The sequence below is a fragment of the Manis javanica genome, chromosome 6 (assembly GCF_040802235.1).
Source record: "Manis javanica isolate MJ-LG chromosome 6, MJ_LKY, whole genome shotgun sequence".
In the NCBI taxonomy this organism is placed as follows: Eukaryota; Metazoa; Chordata; class Mammalia; order Pholidota; family Manidae; genus Manis; species Manis javanica.
The window spans coordinates 108,873,785-108,895,371 of record NC_133161.1 but is presented as its reverse complement, the minus strand read 5'-3'; the positions used below and the strand labels follow the sequence as shown (position 1 = coordinate 108,895,371).

Here is a 21,587-nt window from a genome sequence, read left to right as displayed (position 1 = left end):
GGGGACCTGATATAGGGGAGAGCATAGTTAACATAGTATTCTTCATGTAAGTGTATATTAAAAATTAAAAAAAAAAAAAAAAAAGAAAGAAAGAAAGAAAGAAAGAAAGAAAAGGGGGATTACTCCTTAACAGGATAAAACTATTGGTGAATCAAAGATCAATGCATGCTTTAAATATCCTTAATGTTGATCACTTAAAGGGTGTCAGATGATCAGCTATGGAGGTACTCTTTTCTGATAATATTCCTTTCTCTTAATTTAAAAAAAAAAAAAAAAAAGCAGTTACTGTGTGCTGACCTCCAATGAGTTCTGCACAGTGGTATAGAGGGCATGTCAAAGTGTGGGCAAAGGGTCTCTTTGTTTCTATGCAGAAGATCAAGGCCTAGCTTGGATACCCAGAAAATGAACTAAGATACGATATGAGGAGGAGCTTCCGGCATCAGCACTCTCTGGAGGACTTGTGCCGGGGGATGATCATCAAAAAGCCTCCACAGGGATCCGGACGATGCTGCGGTTGTGGCTGCATCCAGCCCACCGTCTCCTGGACTTGCCATAAGAAGGAGGAGGGAGATGTCTAGGCTGGCATGTGCATACAGTGAGACAACGAACTTGACCGGATCTGTACTGTTGGAACTCAACCAGGAGTTGGGAGGGGTGCAAGTTGTAGCACCCCAAAATCTCATGACTATAGACTATCTATGGTTAAAAGAACATATGGGATGTGAACAGATCCCAGAAATGGGCTGCTTTAATTTGTCTGATGGTTCAAGTACAGTTGGACAATATCCATCATATCATAGATAAATTTTCACAAATGCCTAGGGTGCCTAAATGGTTTTCTTGGCTTCACTGGAGATGGATGGTAATTATAGATTTGCTTTGTTTATGTCACCGTATTCCTATTATGTTAATATGTGTGTGCAAATTAGTTAGTAGTTTAAAACCTATACATACTTAAGGTACTATACAAGAAGATATGTCAAAGAAATAATCAATCCTCCCAAGTTTCCTTCATATGCTACATCTATAGCTTTTCTTCTTCCTTCCTAATTACAACCCTTAAATAGAATTCGTGCCTCAGATCGAATTTACCGAGTATCATAATTCCTCCAGGTGGTAAAGATACCTCGAGACAAATGCTGGGCATAGAAGCCACAGGGCATAAATCTGCAAAGAAGTAAAAAGCTAACCTTTGCAAACAATATGGCTTCTCTCTCACTTACCAACTTTACATTTCCCTGTATGGCCCCGGAAGATGACTGGTTAGCCAGAGACGGGTAAGATTCCTCAAGGGAGGAACAACCTAAGACAGGCACAGTCGCAGGGGGGCCATCAGGTGAGAATTTGGGGATCAACAGAGGTGAGGCTCAGAACCTCACCCCCCCTGCTTTGAGAGAAATCTTCTGCATCCGTGGATGTCTTGCTGCCCTTGTCTAGCCTGGATTAATACTTAGTCCATAGGCACACACCTGATCATCTGATCATCTACATTTGCCTTCTTACAGCACTAAACTATGTTTTCTACCTTTATCTTGCATCTACCTACCACTTCAGCATTTTATTAAAAATAAAAATAATAATAATAATAGGAGAAATGTGGGATCAACATATAAATCAAGTACAAAAATCAAACGAATATTCATATTTGACCTGATTGTTTATAGGTCATATTGCATGATCAAAACCGAAAGTTTCTGTGATGACTGCCCTTGTACTGTTCACCATGTAAGAATTTATTCACTATGTAAGAATTCGTTCACCATGTAAGAACTTGTTCGTTATGCTTCAGAAGATTGGAGACTGACGAGAATTAGGCTTGAGATGGATTAATGATTGTACATTGAGCGTTGACCCCCCTATACTGAATTTTATTGTTGTTAACAACCATTTGATCAATAAATATGAGAGATGCCCTCTCAAAAAAAAAAAAAAAAAAAAACTATACAAATTATCTTTCATAACAGATGTTTTGAAGAATTAGTCCATTCACTTAAGTTGTCAAACTTAACGTATGTAGTTCATATTTCCTTATTATACTTTCGATGTCTACAAAATCTATAGCAATATCATTTCATCCCTGATACTGGTAATTTGTATCATCTTTTTTTCATGGTTGGTCTCAGCAGAAGTTTGCCAATATTATTGGTCTTTTCAAAGACTATTTTTCTCTATTGTCTTTCTCTCAATTTAATTGATTTCTCCTCATTACTTCTTTCCTCCTGTACTTCTGGGTTTATCTTGCTCTTCTTTTCATAGGTCTTTAAGTCAGAACAAATTATTTCCTTCAAATTTTTCCTCTTTCCTAGTGTAAGAATTTGGTGCAAGTTTTCCTCTCAGCACTATTTTAGTTACATCCCACAAGTTTTGGTACATATTCCTTTCATTTTCATTCAATTCAATGTGTTGTTTATAGTTCCCTTGAGACTTCCTGTCACAACCATAGATTTGGCAATTTACTGTTTAGTTTCCAACTGTTTAGAGATTTTCCTGTTATCTCTGTTACTGATTTCTACTTTGATTTCACTGTACTGAGAAAACACAGTATGATTTCAGTTTTTTGAAATATGAAGTTTGTTTTATGGCCCTATCATGAAAAAAGACCTATCTTGATCTATCGTGGTAAACTGTCCATGGAAACTTCAAAAGAATGTTTATTCTGCTATTGTTGGGTGAAGTGGCATGTGTATGTTTGCATATTAGATCCTGTTGCTTGATGGTACATTATATATCCTTGCTGATTTTCTGGTAATTCAATTAACAGTTGAAAGGAGAGGTATGGAAGTCTCCAACTATAATCATGCATTTATCTATTTCTCCTCTCGGTTCTATCCATTTTTGTTGTAGGTATTTTGCAACTGTTTTTTGTTGCAAATTTAGAATTTCCAGGCCTTCTGGAAATTTCCCACTCTGTCCTTGGTAATTTTCTTTGCTCTAGAGTCTATTTTATCTGACATTAATATAGCTACTACTGCTTTCTTTTGCTTCATGTTTGTGTTTAAAATTTTTCTCCATCTTTGTACTTACCATCTACCTACATCATTACTTTTGAACTGTTTCTTGTGGAGAGCATATAATAGGGTCCTGTTTTTATCCATTGTGTTCCTCCCTTTTTACTTTGTATTCAGACATTTACATTTAACATAATTATTGATATGCTTAGCCTTCAGTGTGCTTTTGTTTCATTTTGTTTTGTTTCTTTCCTCTGCTTTTCCTTTGTTTTTTATCTGCCTTGGGTTACTTGTACCTTTTTTATTTTATTTTGTTTCATCAATAGCAATTTGAATTTATCTGTTAGTATAGATACTTAGTGGTTGCTCTAGATATTATCTTATGCATTATAACTTTTCACAGTCCTCTGGTGTGAATATTTTACCAGTTTGAGTAAAGTGTAAAAAACACAATCTTTTACGTTCCTTTACCCTCTGTCATTTATAATACAATTGTTCTAAGTATTTCCCCTATATGCTTTGACATATACATCAAGTTACAATTTTTGCTTCAATCACCAAATATCATTTAGAAAACTCAAGAAAAAATTCCATTGTTATTAACTCATACTTCTACTCTCTATTGTTCTATTGTTTCAAGATTCCTTCATTTATCATTTCCTTTTCAATTTTTCACTGGATATAGAATTCTGAGTTACACTTTTTTCTTTTCAGCACTTGAAAATGCTTTGCCACTTCTTTACAGCCTCCTTGGTTTCTGATAAGAAATCTGCAATTCAGGTTTTCACATACAGGTCAAGTGTTTCTGATTTCAAGACTTATTTTGTCTTTAGTTTTCAGAATTTTGACTGTGATGTATCTTGGCATGATCTCATTTGTGGTGTGTCCTATTGGAGTTATCGAAGTTTCTTGAACTGTAGGTTTATGTCTTTTGCCAAATTTGGGAATTTTTCAGTCATTATTTATTCAAATATTTAAACCCTACCTTCTTTCTCCTCTCCCTCTGGAATTCTGGTAAATGAGTGTTAGATCATTTGTTGTACTATCACAGTTCCTTGAGGCTCTTTTTTTTTTCCAATCTATTTTCCCTCTGTGGTTAATTTCTATTTTTATTAATTTTTTCATTTATAATTTCATTGATCTTTTTATCATCTCCACTCTGTTGCTGGGTCAATCTAGTGAGCTTGTTACTTATTTTACTGTATTTTTCAGTTCTAAAATTTCCATTTGGTTCCTTTTCATATTTTGTTCTTTGCTGAGACTTGTGTTTTATTTCAAGCATTTTCCTAATTATTAAAGCATTCTTATGATACCTGCTTTAAAATCTTTGTCAGATAATCACGTCTGTGTCATTTCTGTTTTGATGTGTTTTAAGTTGAGGTAGTCTTAGTTCTTGGCATGATGAATGATTTTCAATAGTACTCTGGACATTTTGGCTATTATATTATGAAACTTTGGATCTTAATTCTTAAGAACAGACCTCCTCTGACACCTCACTACTGACAGGCACAGGTGAAAATCCACCATCCTGGCTGGAGGGTGGGATCATTAATTTTGTGTCAACTTGACTGGGCCACAGAATGCCCAGATAGCTGGTTAAAGACTTTGTGGATGTGTTTGTTTGAGCATGTATCCAGAAGAGATTAGCATTTGAATTGGCAGAGAGTAAAGCAGATGGTCCTCCCCAAGTGGGTATCATCCAATCTGTTGAGGCCCTAAATAGAACAAAAAAGTGGAGTAAGCTTAAATTGGCTGTCTGAATGCTTGAGCTAAAACATCATCTTCTCCTGCCCTCAGTGTTCTTGGTTCTCTGGCCTTCAGACACAGCCTGGAAGCCACACCACTGATTCTCCAGCTCTCAGACCATGAAAGCACACTACCAGGTCCTGGGTCTCCAGCTTATAGAGAGCAGAGCATAGGACTTCTCAGGCTCTATAATCCTATAAGCCAATATTTTATAGCCTCTCTACCTCTTCCCCTCCCCCTGCTAATTTCTCTGGAGAATCCTAATACAGAGAAAGAGGAATGCCTTATAACGGCTCCCTGAGTGGCTTTTCACACAGTGAGGGAAGGTTTCATTATCACTGAGTGGGCATGACAATGTTCTTCTTGGCCTTCTCTGACATCACGGCAGTAAAAGAGGCTTGCCTCTTTACAACATGGCTATCATGGTAGTCGAGGCTCTCCACTTGACCTTTGCTGATGGGGATGGGGCCCCATTTTGTTCCATGTGTTTGGCTGGAGAAAAGCAGTTATTGTCTATTCTTTCATAGTTGGTGCTTATTAAGTTGTACTTAAAATATGTTTGCCAAACCCAAGGTCACAAAGGTTTTCTCCTACATTTTTTCCTATGAGTTTTATAGTTTTAACCTGATTTAGCAATTAGGTTTATGGTCCATTTATTGTTTAACTTTTGCATATAGTGTGAAGTTAAGGCTATTTTTTATTCATATGGCTCTCCAACTGTTCTAGAGCCATACAGATCAAAGTTGAATATTATCCTTTCTCCATAATTGCCTTGGGACCTGTCTTAATCTGTTCAGGCTGACAGAACACCATAGACTGAAGGTTTGTAAACAACAAAAATGTGTTTCTTATAGCTCTAGAGTCTAGGAAGCCCACAACTGAGGTGCCAGCATTTTCAGTACCTCATAGGACTCACTTCCTGATTTATAGATGACTGTCATTTCACTGTGTCCTCACACGGGGGAAGGGGCAAGGGAACTCTTTAGGGTCTCTTTCATAAGGGCACCAATGCCATTCACCAGATGCTCTGCCCTTATGATGTAATCACCTCCAAAGGGCCCCACCTCCTAATGCCATCCCACTGGGATTTAACATGAAATTCAGATATCAACACTCCATTTATGGTGGCACCTTTTTTGAAAACCACTGTGTAGCTCTATGTCTGTACCTTCTATTCTTTTTCATTGACTAACTTGGCTATCTGTATGCCAACACAAAACCTTCCTAATTATGTAGCTTTATAATACAGCTTGTAATCATATAGTTTGAGTCTTCCAACTTTGTTCTTCTTCAAAGTTGATTTGCACTCATTCTGAGTCCTTTATTTATCCATGTGAGAATCAGCTTGCCAATTTCTACCAAAAAAGCCTGCTGGGATTTTGATTTTTATTGCACTCAATATATAGACTAATTTAGGAACAATTTATATCTTAAAAACATTGAGTCTTCCAACCCATGAGTACAGTATATCTCTCCATTACTTTGACTATAATTTCTCTGAGCAATTTTAAGCTTTCAGTGTAAAGGCCTTCCACATCTTTTTCAAGTTTATTCATAAGCTTTCCACAGTATTGTAAATGGCACCAGTTTTTTCAATTTGATTGTCACCACATAGAAATACAACTGATGTTTGTATATTGATCTTGCATCTATAACTACTCAACTGTTAATATTTTTACAAGCTTTTGTAATCTCCCTCAGATTTTCTGTGTAGACAAGCATGTCATCTGTGAATAAAGACATTTCTACTTCTGTTCACTCTGCCTTTTATTTCCTTTCTTTGCCTTACAGACATGACTAGAACATCCAGTATAACTTGCCTCACTCCTGATCTCAAGGAGGAAAACATAACCCTTTATCATTGTTATGGACTCAATGTTTACTTCCCCCAAAAATGTGTTAGGTTGATGCCCTAACTCCCAGTGTAGTTACACTGGGAGATAGGGTCTCTTAAGGAAGTAATTAAGGTTAAATGAGATCATGAAGGTGGGGGCCTGATCCAATAGGACTAGTGTCCTTATGAGACACCAGAAAACTAGTCAATCTTCTCTCCCCACCCCCAGTCCATGTGTACATGCACCAAGGAAAGTCCACGTGAATATATATCAAGAATGAGACCATCTATACACAAGGAAAAGAACCCTCAGCAGAAATCAAGTCAGCTGGAACATTGATCTTGGACTTCTAACCTCCAGGACTGTAGAAAAATAAATGTCTGTTGTTTAAACCACCCAGTCTGCAGTATTCTTTTATGGAAGTACTAGCAGACTAATACATGTTCCTTTGGCGTAAGGCTTTTCATAGAGTTGCATTCAGGTTGTTAGCCAGGATCATCTCTAGGTTGAATGTAGAAGGATTAAATTCCAAACTCATCCACATGGTGTTGGCAGGATTCAGCTCCTTCTTGGGTGCTGGGCCTTAGTTTTTCATTAGTTGTTGCCAGGAGGCCTATCTTAGTTCCTTGGCACAGGGGCCTCTCCATAGAGCATCTCACAATGTAGCAGCTGGCTTCCACCATAGACAGGGAGTGAGGGAGCAAGGGAACAAAATAATGAGAAAGCAAGAGAAGCTGCCCGAAATGGAAGCCAATCTTTTCTTACCCTAATCTGTGGGCCTGGAATGCAATAATCAACTATGATTTATGATTTAACTGTTTTAACTGGGTTTTCTGTAACTCTTGATGTATGTGCAAAAACAAGTTATCTTAAGTAGAATCTCGTTTCCATGACGGAACTGCTTTTATATTGTCCCAAAAGTTTTTCAGAGCATTATACTCCGTGAGACCAGAGGCTGTCAAACAGCAAGTTATGGTTAGTTATACATTATGTATTAAGTCACCCCTCAGTGCCGGGAGCCATGCTACTCAAGCTGTGTAGCAAAGCTCAGGCTAGAGGAAGACACCCACAAATCAGGGGCCTTCGCAGCTGGCTCCCTCTATTACCCACCTTGATTTTGTTATTTTCCATCATACTATTGGCTTTGTTTTTACTTGCATTGTTGCAAAAAACTAAACTAACCTTTACTAAGCAGCACGGAAAAGATGAGAACATAAACTTCCCAAAAGCTTTTCAGGACAGTGCTCCTGAAGAATAGAACATGCAGGGGCCAAATGGCGATCTTAGCATAAAGTACCGAAACCTGCTGTTAGTCAAACATTGACCACCCCATTTCCACTGAGAATGCCCCCCTTGTTTACAATGCTAGTGAAACTAGTGATGGAAAGTTTTATAGAAATAGAGTCATGAGAAAATATTGAATAGAATAACCCTGTTGACACTTAATTAATCATCTCATGTTTTCTTCCCTCTACTACTTCTATAGTTTGTTTTTCTTCTTTCTTAACTACGGCCCTTTACTAGAATTTGTGCCTCATACGTGAAATTACCAAGTACTATAATTTTCCAGGAAGTAAAGATACCTCAAAACAAGTGCTGGGCATAGAAGCCATGGAGCATAAATCTGCAAAGAAGTGAAAAACTAACCTTTTCAAAGAATATTACTTCTCTCTCACTTACCAGCTTTACATCTCCTTGTATGGCCCCGTAAGATGGCTGGTTAGCCAGAGATGGGTAAGTTTCCTCAAGGGAGGAACAACCTAAGACAGGCACAGTCGCAGGGGGGCCATCAGGTGAGAAAAAGGGGGCCAACAGAGGTGAGGCTTAGAACCTCACCCCCCCAGTTTTGAGAGAAATCTTCTACACCTGTGGATGTTTAATTGCCCTTGTTCAGCTTGGATTAAGACTTGGTCTGTAGGCACAAACCTGATCATCTACACCTGCCTTCTTACAGTTCTAAATCATGCTACCTATATCTTGCATTTACCTACTACATTAACATTTTATTAGATTCACAGATAAAGTATAAAAATCAAATGAATAATCATACATTATATTTGACATGATTGTTTATAGTTTAAGGTTTATAGTTAAAACAGAAACAGTTTCTATGATATGAATGTTCTTGCATTGTTCCCCATGTAAGAACTTGTTTAGTCCCTGCAGTAGTGAAGTCACGGAGACCTGTGTAGCATATGTCAGGGAGAATTTGGTATCCACACAGAAGAAAGAGAAATGTAGATAAGAAAGGGAAATTTAGTTTGCTGCCTACTGTGCCCTATAAAGGGGTATAATGTGAAGATATGAGTTTATGATTTTAGATTGATTATAAATTTATTAAAGCCTCTAAGAATATTTTTGTGGGAAAGAATCCTAGCTAACTGTGGCACAAGGTGACCTGTATTTCACCCTGAGCTGGTAGACTCCACAGTCGCTGCTACATACTACACGCTCCTATGGTCACATGCACTACTTAGAAACTGCATTGCATAGAAACGTAAAACACAATAGAGTACATGTTGATAGGAAAAGTTTCGGTCAAGGAACAGAAAAACAATCACCTGTCTAATGCTAGACCAACCATGAATAGATTAGAAAGGAAAAGAAAGAAAAAAAGCTTGCCTATACTTATTAACCAACTGCCTATACTAATTAATCATCAGAATAATAAAAAATGATCATATCCTTGTGCAAAATGGTATAAATAAAGTTGTCATCAACACTTTGTCAAGAGACCACCTCCATCTGATTCCGTGTCCTGTCTCTCCATACGCCGACTCTGTCCTGCACCTTCGGGCATCCCACCCCTAGGCTGGAGCTGGACTCCCGCACCTTAGATCATTGTCATGTACAATTCTTTGATCAATAAATATGAGAGGACCCCTCTCTGCACCACTCTTGTGCTGTTACGCCTTGAGTCCCCTGGCTGGTCCTTTCAGATGTTCAATATCTCATCGCATCTCCTCACTTATCTGCGTGTCAGAAGCAGGGAGGGACTGACAAGTGGCACCCAAACAGGGACGTGCTTGAAGCTCAGAGTGGGGAAGCTCCAAAGACCGTCTATCCGGTAAGACTCCCGGGAAAGCGTACGTAGGGACAAGGTTGAGACGTCGTCACGGACACTATAATGGGCCAACATGAAACTAAAGCAGATAAACTGGAGGATTACTTAAAATTACTCTGTGCCCTCCTGAAAACCTCAAGAGTGAAAACTTCTAAAAAAAAGACTTTGCTCAACTTCACAAATATATTAAAAAACATTGTTACTGGTTGCCGCCACAAGGAACCCTCAGACAAGCTGATTTGAGTAATGTATTAAGAGATTTCAAAAAGGCTCACAGACAGAGGAACATTATCCCTGTACTTGTTTGGGTGGATCAATGGCCCCTCAATAAGGAAAAACTGGCAGCCTTACACACATTAGTTCAAGAACAGTTTCAGCTAAATAGATTAGAATTTTTCACAAGCCTGTGGAATTCCCGTATTCGTTTTAAAACAGAGTTCGGAAAATGGAGACTCTTACATGACTTAAGACAAATTAATGCAGTCCTTAAACCTATGGGTCCTTTACAAGAAGGCCTCCCTTCTCCAGCTATGATTCCGAAAGACAGGGACATGGTTATCATTGATCTTAAAGATTGTTTCTTTTACAATTCCTTTAGCTGTGGCAGATAGGGAGAAGTTTGCTTTTACTGTACCCTCCTTAGATTTACAAGCTCCTTCAGAAGGATTCCAATAGAAAGGACTTCCTCAAGGAATGTTAAACAGCCCTACAATTTGTCAAAATTATGTGCACCTGTATGGACTCTCTTGTCCCCTCCGGCATGAGCCAGGAGCTGTGTCCTCTCACTGTATCTCTAAATAAAAGCCTCCCTTTAGCTCTCCTACCTTGACTGTTTGCTAAGTTCATTTATCAGCTCTGCAAACAAGAACCCCGGCATCATCTTTGGGGACTCGTCCAGTATAGCTTCGGAGGTGAGTATGGGCATCCTTTTCTTTCATTGTCCTTATAGAAGGAAGCCATCTATGGCACACACTGGGCACTTGTCAGCCACTTAAATGGGACTAGTCCAGCTGCCGTTCTCAAAGACTCGAGTGACAGGTTCCCCTGCGTCTCCCTCAGTGGATCCCCCGTCTCCCTTGGGAGCCAGGAATGTCACCTGAGTGGAGGCCGGGATTCCCTTTCAGAGGCCTCTCCTGGGATGCAAGAGACTGAGGAAAGCCGTGGGCAACTGCAAGGGCCTGGGCTGAGGCTGCACTTCAGCAGCTTCTCAAAGGCCCACGTGTCTGGAATCAGGCCCCAACAGCCCGCCTGGGTGTCCACGAGGAGTGTCTCTGACTCCCAGCCTACTTCTTCAGGCCGCCCTGGCCTCTGAGTGAGGGAGGGGGCGTTCCTAACTCTCTTCTAACTTCACCAGTTTCATGGAACCTGATGCCCACCACTGCAAGGTAAGAGATTGCTCTTATTCCTGACTAAATGCTGTACTCTTTATCTCATAAAATGTGTCTGAGTACCCATTAGCCACTTAAAAGATGATTAGGGTAGGCTATCAGTCTTAAGTCTCTGATTAGAAAGGTTTGGCCCCTGAGAGAAGTATACAGTATAATAAGATTATGCAGCTAAATATATGTTGATGCAAAGAAGGGAAATGGTCAAAAATCCCGTAGACTATAATATGGAACTAGTTTTCTAAATTATTTTGGTGGAAATCTATTCTTATTGGGTTCACTATTATCTTCAAAAATTGGGAGTTTTTTAAACTAGACTCCCTGAAATGGAAGTAATTTATCTTCTGCAATACAGCCTGATTTTAAATAACTGGTGCTAGAATTGTACTTGCATTCCATTTCCAGCCCCCTGGACACACACAGTCACCATCAGTATAGAGCCTTTATTGGCCCTTTTTTAATCTGGGGTCAACTAAACCTTAACCCAGTTATATAAACTGCTCACCCTTAGAGTGTATTCTTGAAAATTGAGATACTTTTAATCAAGTAAGCTAAAAAGAGAGTAGGCAATTGAATATTAGTAACTCAAATTTTTGTATCAGTTTATCTGTCTGTGTTTTATATGTTCTTTTATGAAAAGTGTTGCTAACTGTAGTCATTATGTCTCAATCTGTATGTTTGTGTGTCTAAGTGTATAAATGAAAAATATATTTTCTACCTCCAGATGGTATTAATAAAAATTGATTTAAAGACAAGCACGTGTGAAAATTGGGCATTCAAAAACCTCCAGAAAATTCTAATAGAAGATATTAAGCATTAATGCTAATTTAAGTTGAACTAAAATGGTTATCAGCTGCCTAAGTTTACCTAAAGTCATTGAAGTTGATGTTATCTGTTAAATCTTTCAAGAAAAAAATGCTTAAAGAGAGGCTTGACTACTGTTTGATAAAAGTTTTGTGAGCATAGTTATTAAGAATGAGTAAACTAAATAAGTGTAGCAAGTAAACGTCTTAATAAGTGTGTTAATGTATCACAGTGTGTATACCTACAAACAGCCTGAGAATCTTTGTAGTAACCTAAACCTTAAAGTTTTGCTAAGTAGACATAGTTCTAAATAAAACTACTTCAAGTAATAAAGAAAACATCTCTGCTTGCTAGAAAAGATGTGTTTTAATGAGAAAGTATAAGGAATGGAAATTCATTTTGTTGAGCGTAAAAGAAAGTAACTGTTCTAAAGTACAGCTGTTTAAAGAGGAAGAACTCTAAATGTAAAAATAAAATTGTAGAAACTTTGTGGAAGAGTTAATATGGTCATGCTATATAAAATTAAAGCAAATGAGTCTCGATATCAGGTACACAGCAAATTAGAATTTTGTTTTCAGATAAAAGGACAAAGTTTTCTTAAACTGTTAGTCTGCTCTTAATGTTGAAAAATTGCAAAAAGTTTTCTACTTGTTTTATCAAAGCAGTTTCTCATGCTTAAAGTCTCAATGAATTGTCTGAGTATTTAAGAAAATGAGATCTTAATATTAAAGGACTAAAAGTTAAACTTTGCTAAGAACTGTGTAAACTTCTGTATATGCCTTTGGAGTATTTTGTTGTTATTCTAGTTAAATGGATAAGTATTGCTTCATGGCAACCTCTAATCTTATTTAAGCAAGTGCCAAAGAAACTTTCTTCTGACAACTTTCCAAAATCAAATTCAAAAAGGTGGTTTTACCTCTAGTTAACTCTGATATGTTCCAGAGGGCCCCTGGAACATATCAGAGGAATTTTTCTCCTCATTGGGGAAAATACTTGGCTATTTTGGCTTATTTATCTGATATATATTTACCTGGAAAGCACTGTCAAAGGGAATGATACTAAACTTTGTTACTGAATGTTTTATGTTACAGAAATATCCAAATTTTCTTATGTCAACTGTCTTATAGTAAGCTCTTATCAGATCTCTAACCATTGTCATTTGTAAGTCTTTTGTCATTTATAGTCACTGTTTCATTACTCCTAAACTAGTAAAGAACTAGATTTCAGCAGAATAAGTATTGGTTACATAAGATTAAGTAAACTAAGGGAAATGATTTTGTGGCTTTTTGTTTCAAATGTTGCTGATAAAGTGTTTTAAGCTTTTTCTCTTAAGCTGACTGACAACAGTTTAGTAAATGACAATACCTTTATAAGCAGAATTGAAACATTTATCTTTCTACCTGACCCCTCCAGAATTTAAAAGCTTTCAGTATTTTTATATTTTATGGCAGCATGTTTATTTGCAGAAGCTCAGTAAGAATCTGCTTTCCTTATAACAGGAACAATTAAAAACACTGGTTATGTTACCAAGGCTTTGACTGGAATGTCATACCTGAGAGACATCTCCATAAACTCAGATATGAACAGCTTTAAGGAACTAAGATTGACTTTATGTAGCCAACAAAGCCCCTTGGAAGAACTGGCCTGGTACCTTGCTTACAGAGTTCCCAGCAGCCTTACCAAGTGAGTAAGGAAGGTCACTTCCTGGCAGGTGCAGGAACCTCAAAATGTCTTGGGGACCTCAAGAAGAGAGGAATTCACCCAAATATGCAGGTACTGCAGGCAAAACCTGATGGCAAATCTGGTTTGGCTTTCTGGCCTTAAGAGGCCTTTAAAAGTCCAATATGAAATTCCTTATTAAAAGTTCCAGCAAAGCACATTTAAAAGATCCTATGTAATCAATTGCTCTTCTTGCTGCACTTAAGCAAATAGTCAACCCAAGTGTTAATTATTTTCTTAATAGTCACTTCTAATAAAAATGAGAGTGATTTTAGAGAAAAGTATTGTTTCAGTAATGCAGCCTTATCTATACTAAATCCTAATACTAGTCATTGGGACGAAGACTAGATCCAGAATTCTAGTTTCCCCAAAATACCTAGCTATGATTCTCCAGATGTTTGTTTTCTCCCATCCCATCATTTCAATTAAAACTTTACTGTTTCTAGTCCTCACTTAATCCTGTCAAGTTGCTCCAAAAAGGAAAATCCAACTCCAGATATTGCTACTTAACCTAATAACACAATTTGTCCTATCTTGCCTAGAAGCCATAAAACTGCAAATAGTAATAGAAATGGAACCCAGAATAGAAACGCTAATCTTCCAAGGCCCTCTCAACTGACCACTAATGGAGAACTAACTGCACCTTTTATGCACCCCCTTCTCAGCATGAAGCAACCAGAGTGGTCATCGTCGCCCCTTTTACCTAGTAGTAGCTAGGGTCTCTATCTGTAGAGTGGGGAATGAGACAGGGACCTTGAGCTTAGACAGAGTAGGGTGAGTACCTCTGGAAAAAGCAAAGCAGGATATTTGCAGTCAGAGCAATGTAACTACATGCAAGGAAACCCCCTACCAAAACTCTGTGTTAAACAATAAGATCTAGAGTCATTCTCCAGTGAGATCAGTTAAATCTCAAAAGGCCAGGAGCAACTTGGCCTGGAATGTTTGAGTGTTCTGCAAATAAAGAAGGGTATCTCAGCATAACCGGTGACTTCACTGCAAATACTTCACATTGTGAAGGTATATGTGGCATGGGATGCATTCTTCCTGCTCTAATAGATTATCCCGGAAATAGTCAAGAAAGATTTTTCCGAGCTCTGCCGTCTGATTGTGACAACTTGAAGCTTTTAGATCCCACCTCTGTTGCAGTTGCAGCTGCATTCATCCTGCTGGTTCCTGGACTTGTCGGTGTAATGCAAAAAGAGATATCTAAGCTGGCCTGTGTATACAAAAAGACAACGAATTTGACTGCTTTTGTATTATCTGAACTCAGTCAAGAGCTAGGAGAAGTGCGAGTTGCAGTGCTTCAGAATCGTGCTACTATAGACTGCTGTTAAAAGACCATATGGGATGTGAACAGTTTCCAGGAATGTGTTCTTCTGTCTGATTTTTCTCAAACTATTCCAAATCAATTAAACAATATTCATCATATTATTAATAAGTTTTCACAAATGCCTGAGTTACCTAACTAGTTTTCTTGGTTTCATTGGATATGGCCAGTAATTGTAGGTCTGCTTTTGTTATGTATCTGTATTTCTGTTCTGTTCATTGTGTGTACATAATTTAATTAGTAGTTTGTTAAAACCCATACATGCTGACGTTACTCTACAAGAAATTGTGTCAAAGAAATAATTTTCCCATATTTTCTTCCTTTGCTACTTCTATAGCTTTTCTTTTTTCCTCCCTAAATACAGCCCTTTACTAGAATTCATGCCTCATACTTAAAATTACTGTGTATCATGATCCTTGCAGCTAGTAAAGTACCTCAAGACAAGTGCTGGTCATAGAAGCCACGGGGAATAAATCTGCAAAGAAGTAAAAAGCTAACCTTTTCAAAGAATATTGCTTCTCTCTCACTTATCAACTTTACATCTCCCTGTATGGCCCCGGAAGATGGCTGGTTAGCCAGAGAAGGGGAAGATTCCTCAAGGGAGGAACAACCTAGGACAGGCACAGTGGCAAGGGGGCCATCAGGTGAGAAATTGGGGGCCAAAAGAGGTGAGGCTTAGAACTTCACCCCCCCAACTATAGGAGGCAATCTGTCACTAGACACCTCACTGTTCACACCCAGCCACTGCCATTTTACGTGTCTGCTATAATAACAGTCTGTTTATAAAAAGAAAGGGGGACATGCACCTCAACAAACAAAAAGCAAATAATCCAATTAAAATATGGGCAGAGGAGATGAACAGACAGTTCTCCAAAGACGAAATTCAGATGGCCAATAGACACATGAAAAGATGCTCCACATCGCTAGTCATCAGAGAAATGCAAATTAAAACCACAATGAGATATCACCTCACACCAGTAAGGATCGCCACCATCCAAAAGACAAACAACAACAAATGTTGGCAAGGTTGTGGAGAAAGGGGAACCCTCCCACACCGCTGGTGGGATTGTAAACTAGTTCAACCATTGTAGAAAGCAATATGGAGGTTCCTCTAAAAGCTCAAAATAGAAATACCATTTGACCCAGGAATTCCACTATTAGGAATTTAGCCTAAGAATACAGCAGCCCAGTTTGAAAAAGACATGCACCCCTATGTTTATTGCAGCACTATTTACAACAGGCAAGAAAAGGAAGCAACCTAAGTGTCCATCAGTAGATGAATGGATAAAAAAGATGTGGTACATATATACAATGGAATATATTCAGCCATAAGAAGAAAACAAATCCTACCATTTGCAACAACATGGATGGGGCTAGAGGGTATTACGTTCAGTGAAATAAGCCAGGTGGAGAAAGACAAGTACCAAATAATTTCACTCATATGTGGAGTATAAGAACAAAGAAAAAACTGAAGGAACAAAACAGCAGCACAATCACAGAACCCAAGAATGGACTAACAGTTACAAAGGGGAAAGGGACTGGGGAGGATGGGTGAGAAGGGAGGGATAAGTTGGGGGGAGAAAGGGGGCATTACAATTAGCATGTATGATGTGGGGGGAGGCACAGGGAGGGCTGTGCAACACAGAGAAGACAAGTAGTGACTCTACAGCATCTTACTACGCTGATGGACAGTAACTGTAATGGGGTTTGTGGGGGGAGACTTGGTGAAGGGGGGAGTCTAGTAAACAATGTTCATGTAATTATAGATTAATAATTCCAAAATAAAATAAATAAATAAATAAATAGAAAGGGGGAAATGTGGGCCTGGAATGCAATAATCAACTATGATTTATGATTTACCTGTTTTAACTGGGTTTTCTGTAACTCTTGATGTATGTGCAAAAACAAGTTATCTTAAGTAGAATCTCATTTCCATGACGCAACTGCTTTTACATTGTCCCAAAGGTTTTTGAGAGCATTATGCTCCGTGAGACCAGAGGCTGTCAAACAGCAAGTTATGGTCAGTTATACATTAGGTATTAAGTCACCCCTTAGATCATTGTTGTGTACAATTCTTTGATCAATAAATATGAAGGGTGCCCTCTCAGCACCACTCTTGCGCTGTTAAGCTTTGAGTCCCCTGGCTGGTCCTTTCAGATCTTCGATAACTCATTGCGTCTCCTCCCTTATCTGCTGGTCAGAAGCAGGGAGGGACCGACACTAATCCCTTAAGTGATATCCCATCACCTTTTTCATTAGAAATGCAACAAAATCCAGTCCACACTCAAGGAAAGATTACACAAGGACCTGAATACTAGGTGGTTAGGATTGTTGGATGGCATCTTAGAGGTTCCCTAAAACAGGCTCTCAATGGCCAAATCTAGGATGATTTGAGCAAACATTAATGACACTAATAGATTAAAATGAATAGAATAAATATCCATGAGTCCATCTGACATAAACAAAATAACTGAATAAATAAATAAATGGGGAAGAAAGGGCAGCTCTTCCTTACAGTGGAATTCCATTTAATAAATGTAGAAAGAAAACTAAAAGTAGAAAATTAGTATTTGGCAAACACCACAGTAATAACTGCTATAGGCAAGAATGGAATTAGTAGATGAAAGCATGATAAAAATAGAGTCTTTATATAGTCTCAATGTTTCTCCCCAAAAGCTACTATTAATTTAAAAAGAAAAAAATTTAACTTTATACTTAACAGAGGAATCTCACAAATATCAAGTTAACAAAGTGATCAGACTCAACCAGTAATAAGATTTGTCAATACCATGTATCCTCTGATACGATGCACTGAAAAGGACACAACTTCAATTCTGTTTAAGTCTTGCTCCAAATATGGAATCTTAATCTCATCAATCAGAAAACCCAAACTGAGATGCATTGTACAAAAAAATTTCCATACTCTTTCAAGTGTCAAGGTCATCAAAAACCACACACACAAAAAAAAAAACCTAAAGAACTATCTGAGATTGCAGGAGACTAAAGTGACAGGATGAACAAATGCACCATAGAATCCTAAATCAGATCCTGAACCAGCAAAAAGACATTAGTTGGACAATTAGCAAAATCTGAATGAAGTCTCTAAATTAGTTAATATTTTTGTATAGATGTTAACTTTCTGGATAAGACAACCATATTTTATATATGTTAACATTATGGAAGCTGGTATATGAGAACTGTGTATGGTTGCAGCTTTACAGACATCACTTCCCACTGCTCCCTTCCATCAGCCATTGGCAGCCACTACTGTCTCTATAATGCTCCCTATTCTGGACATTTCATGTAAGTGGAATCACACAATATGTGGCCTTTTGTGATCGGCTTCTTTCATTTAGCATAATGTTTTCACTGTTATGTGTTGAACTGTGTCCTCCCAAAAGCTGTTGAGGTCCTAACCCCCAGAACCCGAGAATGTGACTTTACTTAAAAACTGTGTCTTTGCAGATAGTTAAAATGCAGTCAGTGTGTGGGTGGGGGGGGGGGGGTGGAGGGAATGCCCTGATCCCATATAAATGAGAGAGTGCAAGGGAGCAAAAGAATGAGAAAGCAAGAGAGGCTGCCCAGGTAAGTACAAATACTATTGCTAGACAAATAAAAAGGGGACATTTGGACAGAGATACACCCATAAAGGGAAGACTATGTCAAGACACATGGAGAACAGTGTTCACAAGCCAAGGATCACCTGAGGCCCCCAGAATACAGAGGCATGGAAGAGATTCTCCCTCACAGCCCTTAGAAAGAACCAATCCTGCCAATACGTTGATTTCAGACTTCTAGCTTCCAAAACTGAGAGACACTAAGTTTCTGTTAAACTGTCCGGTTTGTGGTACTTTGTTACAGCAATCCCAGCAATCTACTATACCTATTCTTGTAGCATATGTCAGCATTCAATTTTTTATTTCCAAACAAATTACATTGTGTGGACATAGCACATTTTGTTTATCCATTCAACATTTGGGTTGTTTTAACCTTTGGCTAGTATGAATAATGCTGCTATAAACATTTTTGTACAAGTTTCTTTGTGGACGTTTTAATTTCTCTAGAGTATTTACCTATGAATGGAATCGGCAGGTCATAAATTCTATGTTTAAATTTTTAAGAAACTGTTAAAACTATTTCCCAAAATAGCTACACCATTTTACATTACCCCCAGTCAAGTGTGAGGGTTCCAACTTCTCCACACCCTCACCAACACGTGCTACTGTCTGTCCTTTTACTTACTGCCATCCCAGAGGGTTTGAAGTGGTATCTTAGTGACTAAGGATGTTGAGCTTTTTTGTGCTTACTGACCAATTCCATAACTTTGAAGAAACATCTATTTGAATTCTTTGCCCAGTTTTAATTAGTCTTTTTTAATGAGTTGTAAGAGTTCTTACTGGAGTTCTGGATACCTGGACCCTTAACAAATGTGTAATTTGAAGACACATGATTTGCAAATATTTTCTCCCATTCTGTGGGTTGTCTTTTTGCTCTTTGAAGCATGGTGCTATTTGAAGCACAAAAGTTTTAAATTGTTATAAAGTCAAATTTATCAATTTTTAAATCACTTATATTTACAACACTTCTGCACATCTAAAACTACTTCAAAACAAAACTATAAAAATTTGGGTAAAAAGCTTTGAAGACTATGCACTAAACTACCAACAGGAAGTAGAAATGGAACTTTTCATTTGCTATTCAACACAATTCTGTTTCTTTTCCTGGATTATACAAGTGATGAAAATTTTATGGAAATTTTGGAAAGTTGACATCATTAGTAAACTATCAAATAAATATTGTCATTGAGGTTTAAATTCTTAAATTTGTAAACATAAAAATTTAGGATCATTTGTTCATTGTGGGGAGAGATGTCGAGATGATGATTCATGGACTTACAGTAATTTCTATTGCAGTGACACTCAGAAGAGGTGCTCAACTGGGGCCATTAGGGAGGGTGGTGCTTGAGCTGGTTTTGGAAGGTGAGGGATGGCTGTTTTAGGGAAAGGAGGGAGCTCTCCAGAGGACAGTCAGGAGTGATGTAATAGGGGTAGTAACGGACACCCCTGATAGTAAGCCAGGCCCGAAGATACTGGGTGTCATCATTGTATGCCATGGGTATCTTTTTTCAAGAGTTTTGGGCAAGGATGCATTATGTTAAGATTTACATTTTAAAGAGATGGCTCCTCAAGTTGTGTATATCAGCTGGAAGACTGGAAATACATTTTAAATTGTGACTGAGCACACACAAGGACCATACGACTTGGTTGGCCAGACAGCCCCGGATTACACCTGTGGTCCTGGAGTATATGGCACCCCCTTTCACTCTCAGAAGTGTCTGTCTGGAGGATGTTATCATCTATACACATACACGTTCACAAAGAACTTTCACAATTCTTGCCTTTACTATGTGAGATGCACTGGTATTCTGTATTCTATTTTACTTCATTTTTTGAAATGTTGTTTTCAACCTATTAAACTAATTTCGTGACATACTAATTGTCCCTAACCCACAGTTTGAAAAACTCTGACCTAGATGCCTGCTGGGTCTTGGAAAAAGGGGAAGGAGACAAAGAAGTGAATCTTGACAGGCGCATTTTAAGGCCGGGGTTTCTTATCCTTGGCAGGGCATCAAGTCCCCCGGGAGCGTTACTGAAAATGCACGTCTCCAGGCCACCGCAGACGAGGCTCTGCTGGGCGTGCTTCTGGGGAAAACGCTGTAACGTATCTGCCGCCTAACCCATAAAAGGGTGTGAATACTCACAGACCTAAGTTCAATCAGAGCCGAGGCCCACTATCTCCGGACGCGAGGGACAGCCTGGGAGGCGGGGCAGTCAGCAGGGCCGCAGCCCCACCTCGGGGCCCGCAGAGTTGCTGTCACAACCACGGACGTCCCGCTTCCCGCCGGCGTCAGGCCCACCGCGCGCCCGCCAGCCACGCCCTACCACTCGCCAACGCGAGCCGCCCCGCCTGCCGAACGCCGCCCCACACTGCCCCGCGGCGAGCAGGCGCATGAGCTGTTCCTGGCGAGCGGCGCGACGAGGGCGGAGCCGGCAGGGGGTGCCTCGGGCCGCTCGCGGCCGGCAACCGCCCCCGCGCCCCCAGCCGCGGGCGGAGAACGGTGTTCAAGTGGCTGCAGCAGGAAAGGGGCCCAGCCGGCCTCGACCTCCCAGCGAGTCCTAAGCGGCGAGTTCGGACGGGGACGCTGCGGCCGCCAAATGGAAGGCAGCTAACGGCGCGAAGCGCGGTGACACCTGCCGGGGAGGAGGTGGGACCGCCGCCCGGCGGCCTTAATAGGGCGGGCGGGTCGGTGGGCCGTGTAACCCACGGCCCCTGCTGCGCCAGCGGTTTTTGGTCGCCTGTAGCGCGAGGAAGAAAGACGCGCCCTTGGGGCGGAAGTCTAGAGCGCCGGGCGGAAGAGTCGAGGTTGTAGCTGGGTTTTGAGGCTGCGTAGGAACTGCAGGTGGAGAAAAGCGACAGGGCGATGTCGGCCCCGGGAAGACCGCGCGGCTCTGCTTGGGGTGAAGAGTGGACGACGGGTTCAGCCGCAGCTGGAGCGGGAAATGGGAGCTGGTTGGTGGGACTGGGGCGGGCCCTAGGGGAGTACTGGGGTAACTGTCCTTTATCCTACTGCAGAAAACTGGGAGTCCTGGTAGGCTTTCAATCTATTAACTGGAATTTGGAAACTGCACAACAGGAGAAAGAAAAGGTGTTTCCAATTCTGCCTCCTTACCATTTGTTAGCATTCTAGCATTTCTATAC

At 39.6% G+C, this 21,587-nt stretch overlaps 1 protein-coding gene across 17 annotated transcripts in view; it reads right to left on the bottom strand.

Moving 5' to 3' along the window:
• URGCP (upregulator of cell proliferation) overlaps positions 1 to 20,810 on the bottom strand; it is a 142,812-nt gene extending 122,002 nt beyond the window's left edge. For 14 of the 17 annotated variants that reach the window (XM_073239243.1, XM_073239240.1, XM_073239248.1 and 11 more), the window contains exon 1: positions 20,594 to 20,807. The gene's annotated coding sequence lies outside the window, so the exon portion shown is untranslated. Of the gene's footprint in view, positions 1 to 20,593 lie in introns of all 17 variants that reach the window. The other 3 variants (XM_073239236.1, XM_073239235.1, XM_036990999.2) reach the window with 2 other exon arrangements.
• Between the last annotated feature and the right edge of the window lie 777 nt (positions 20,811 to 21,587).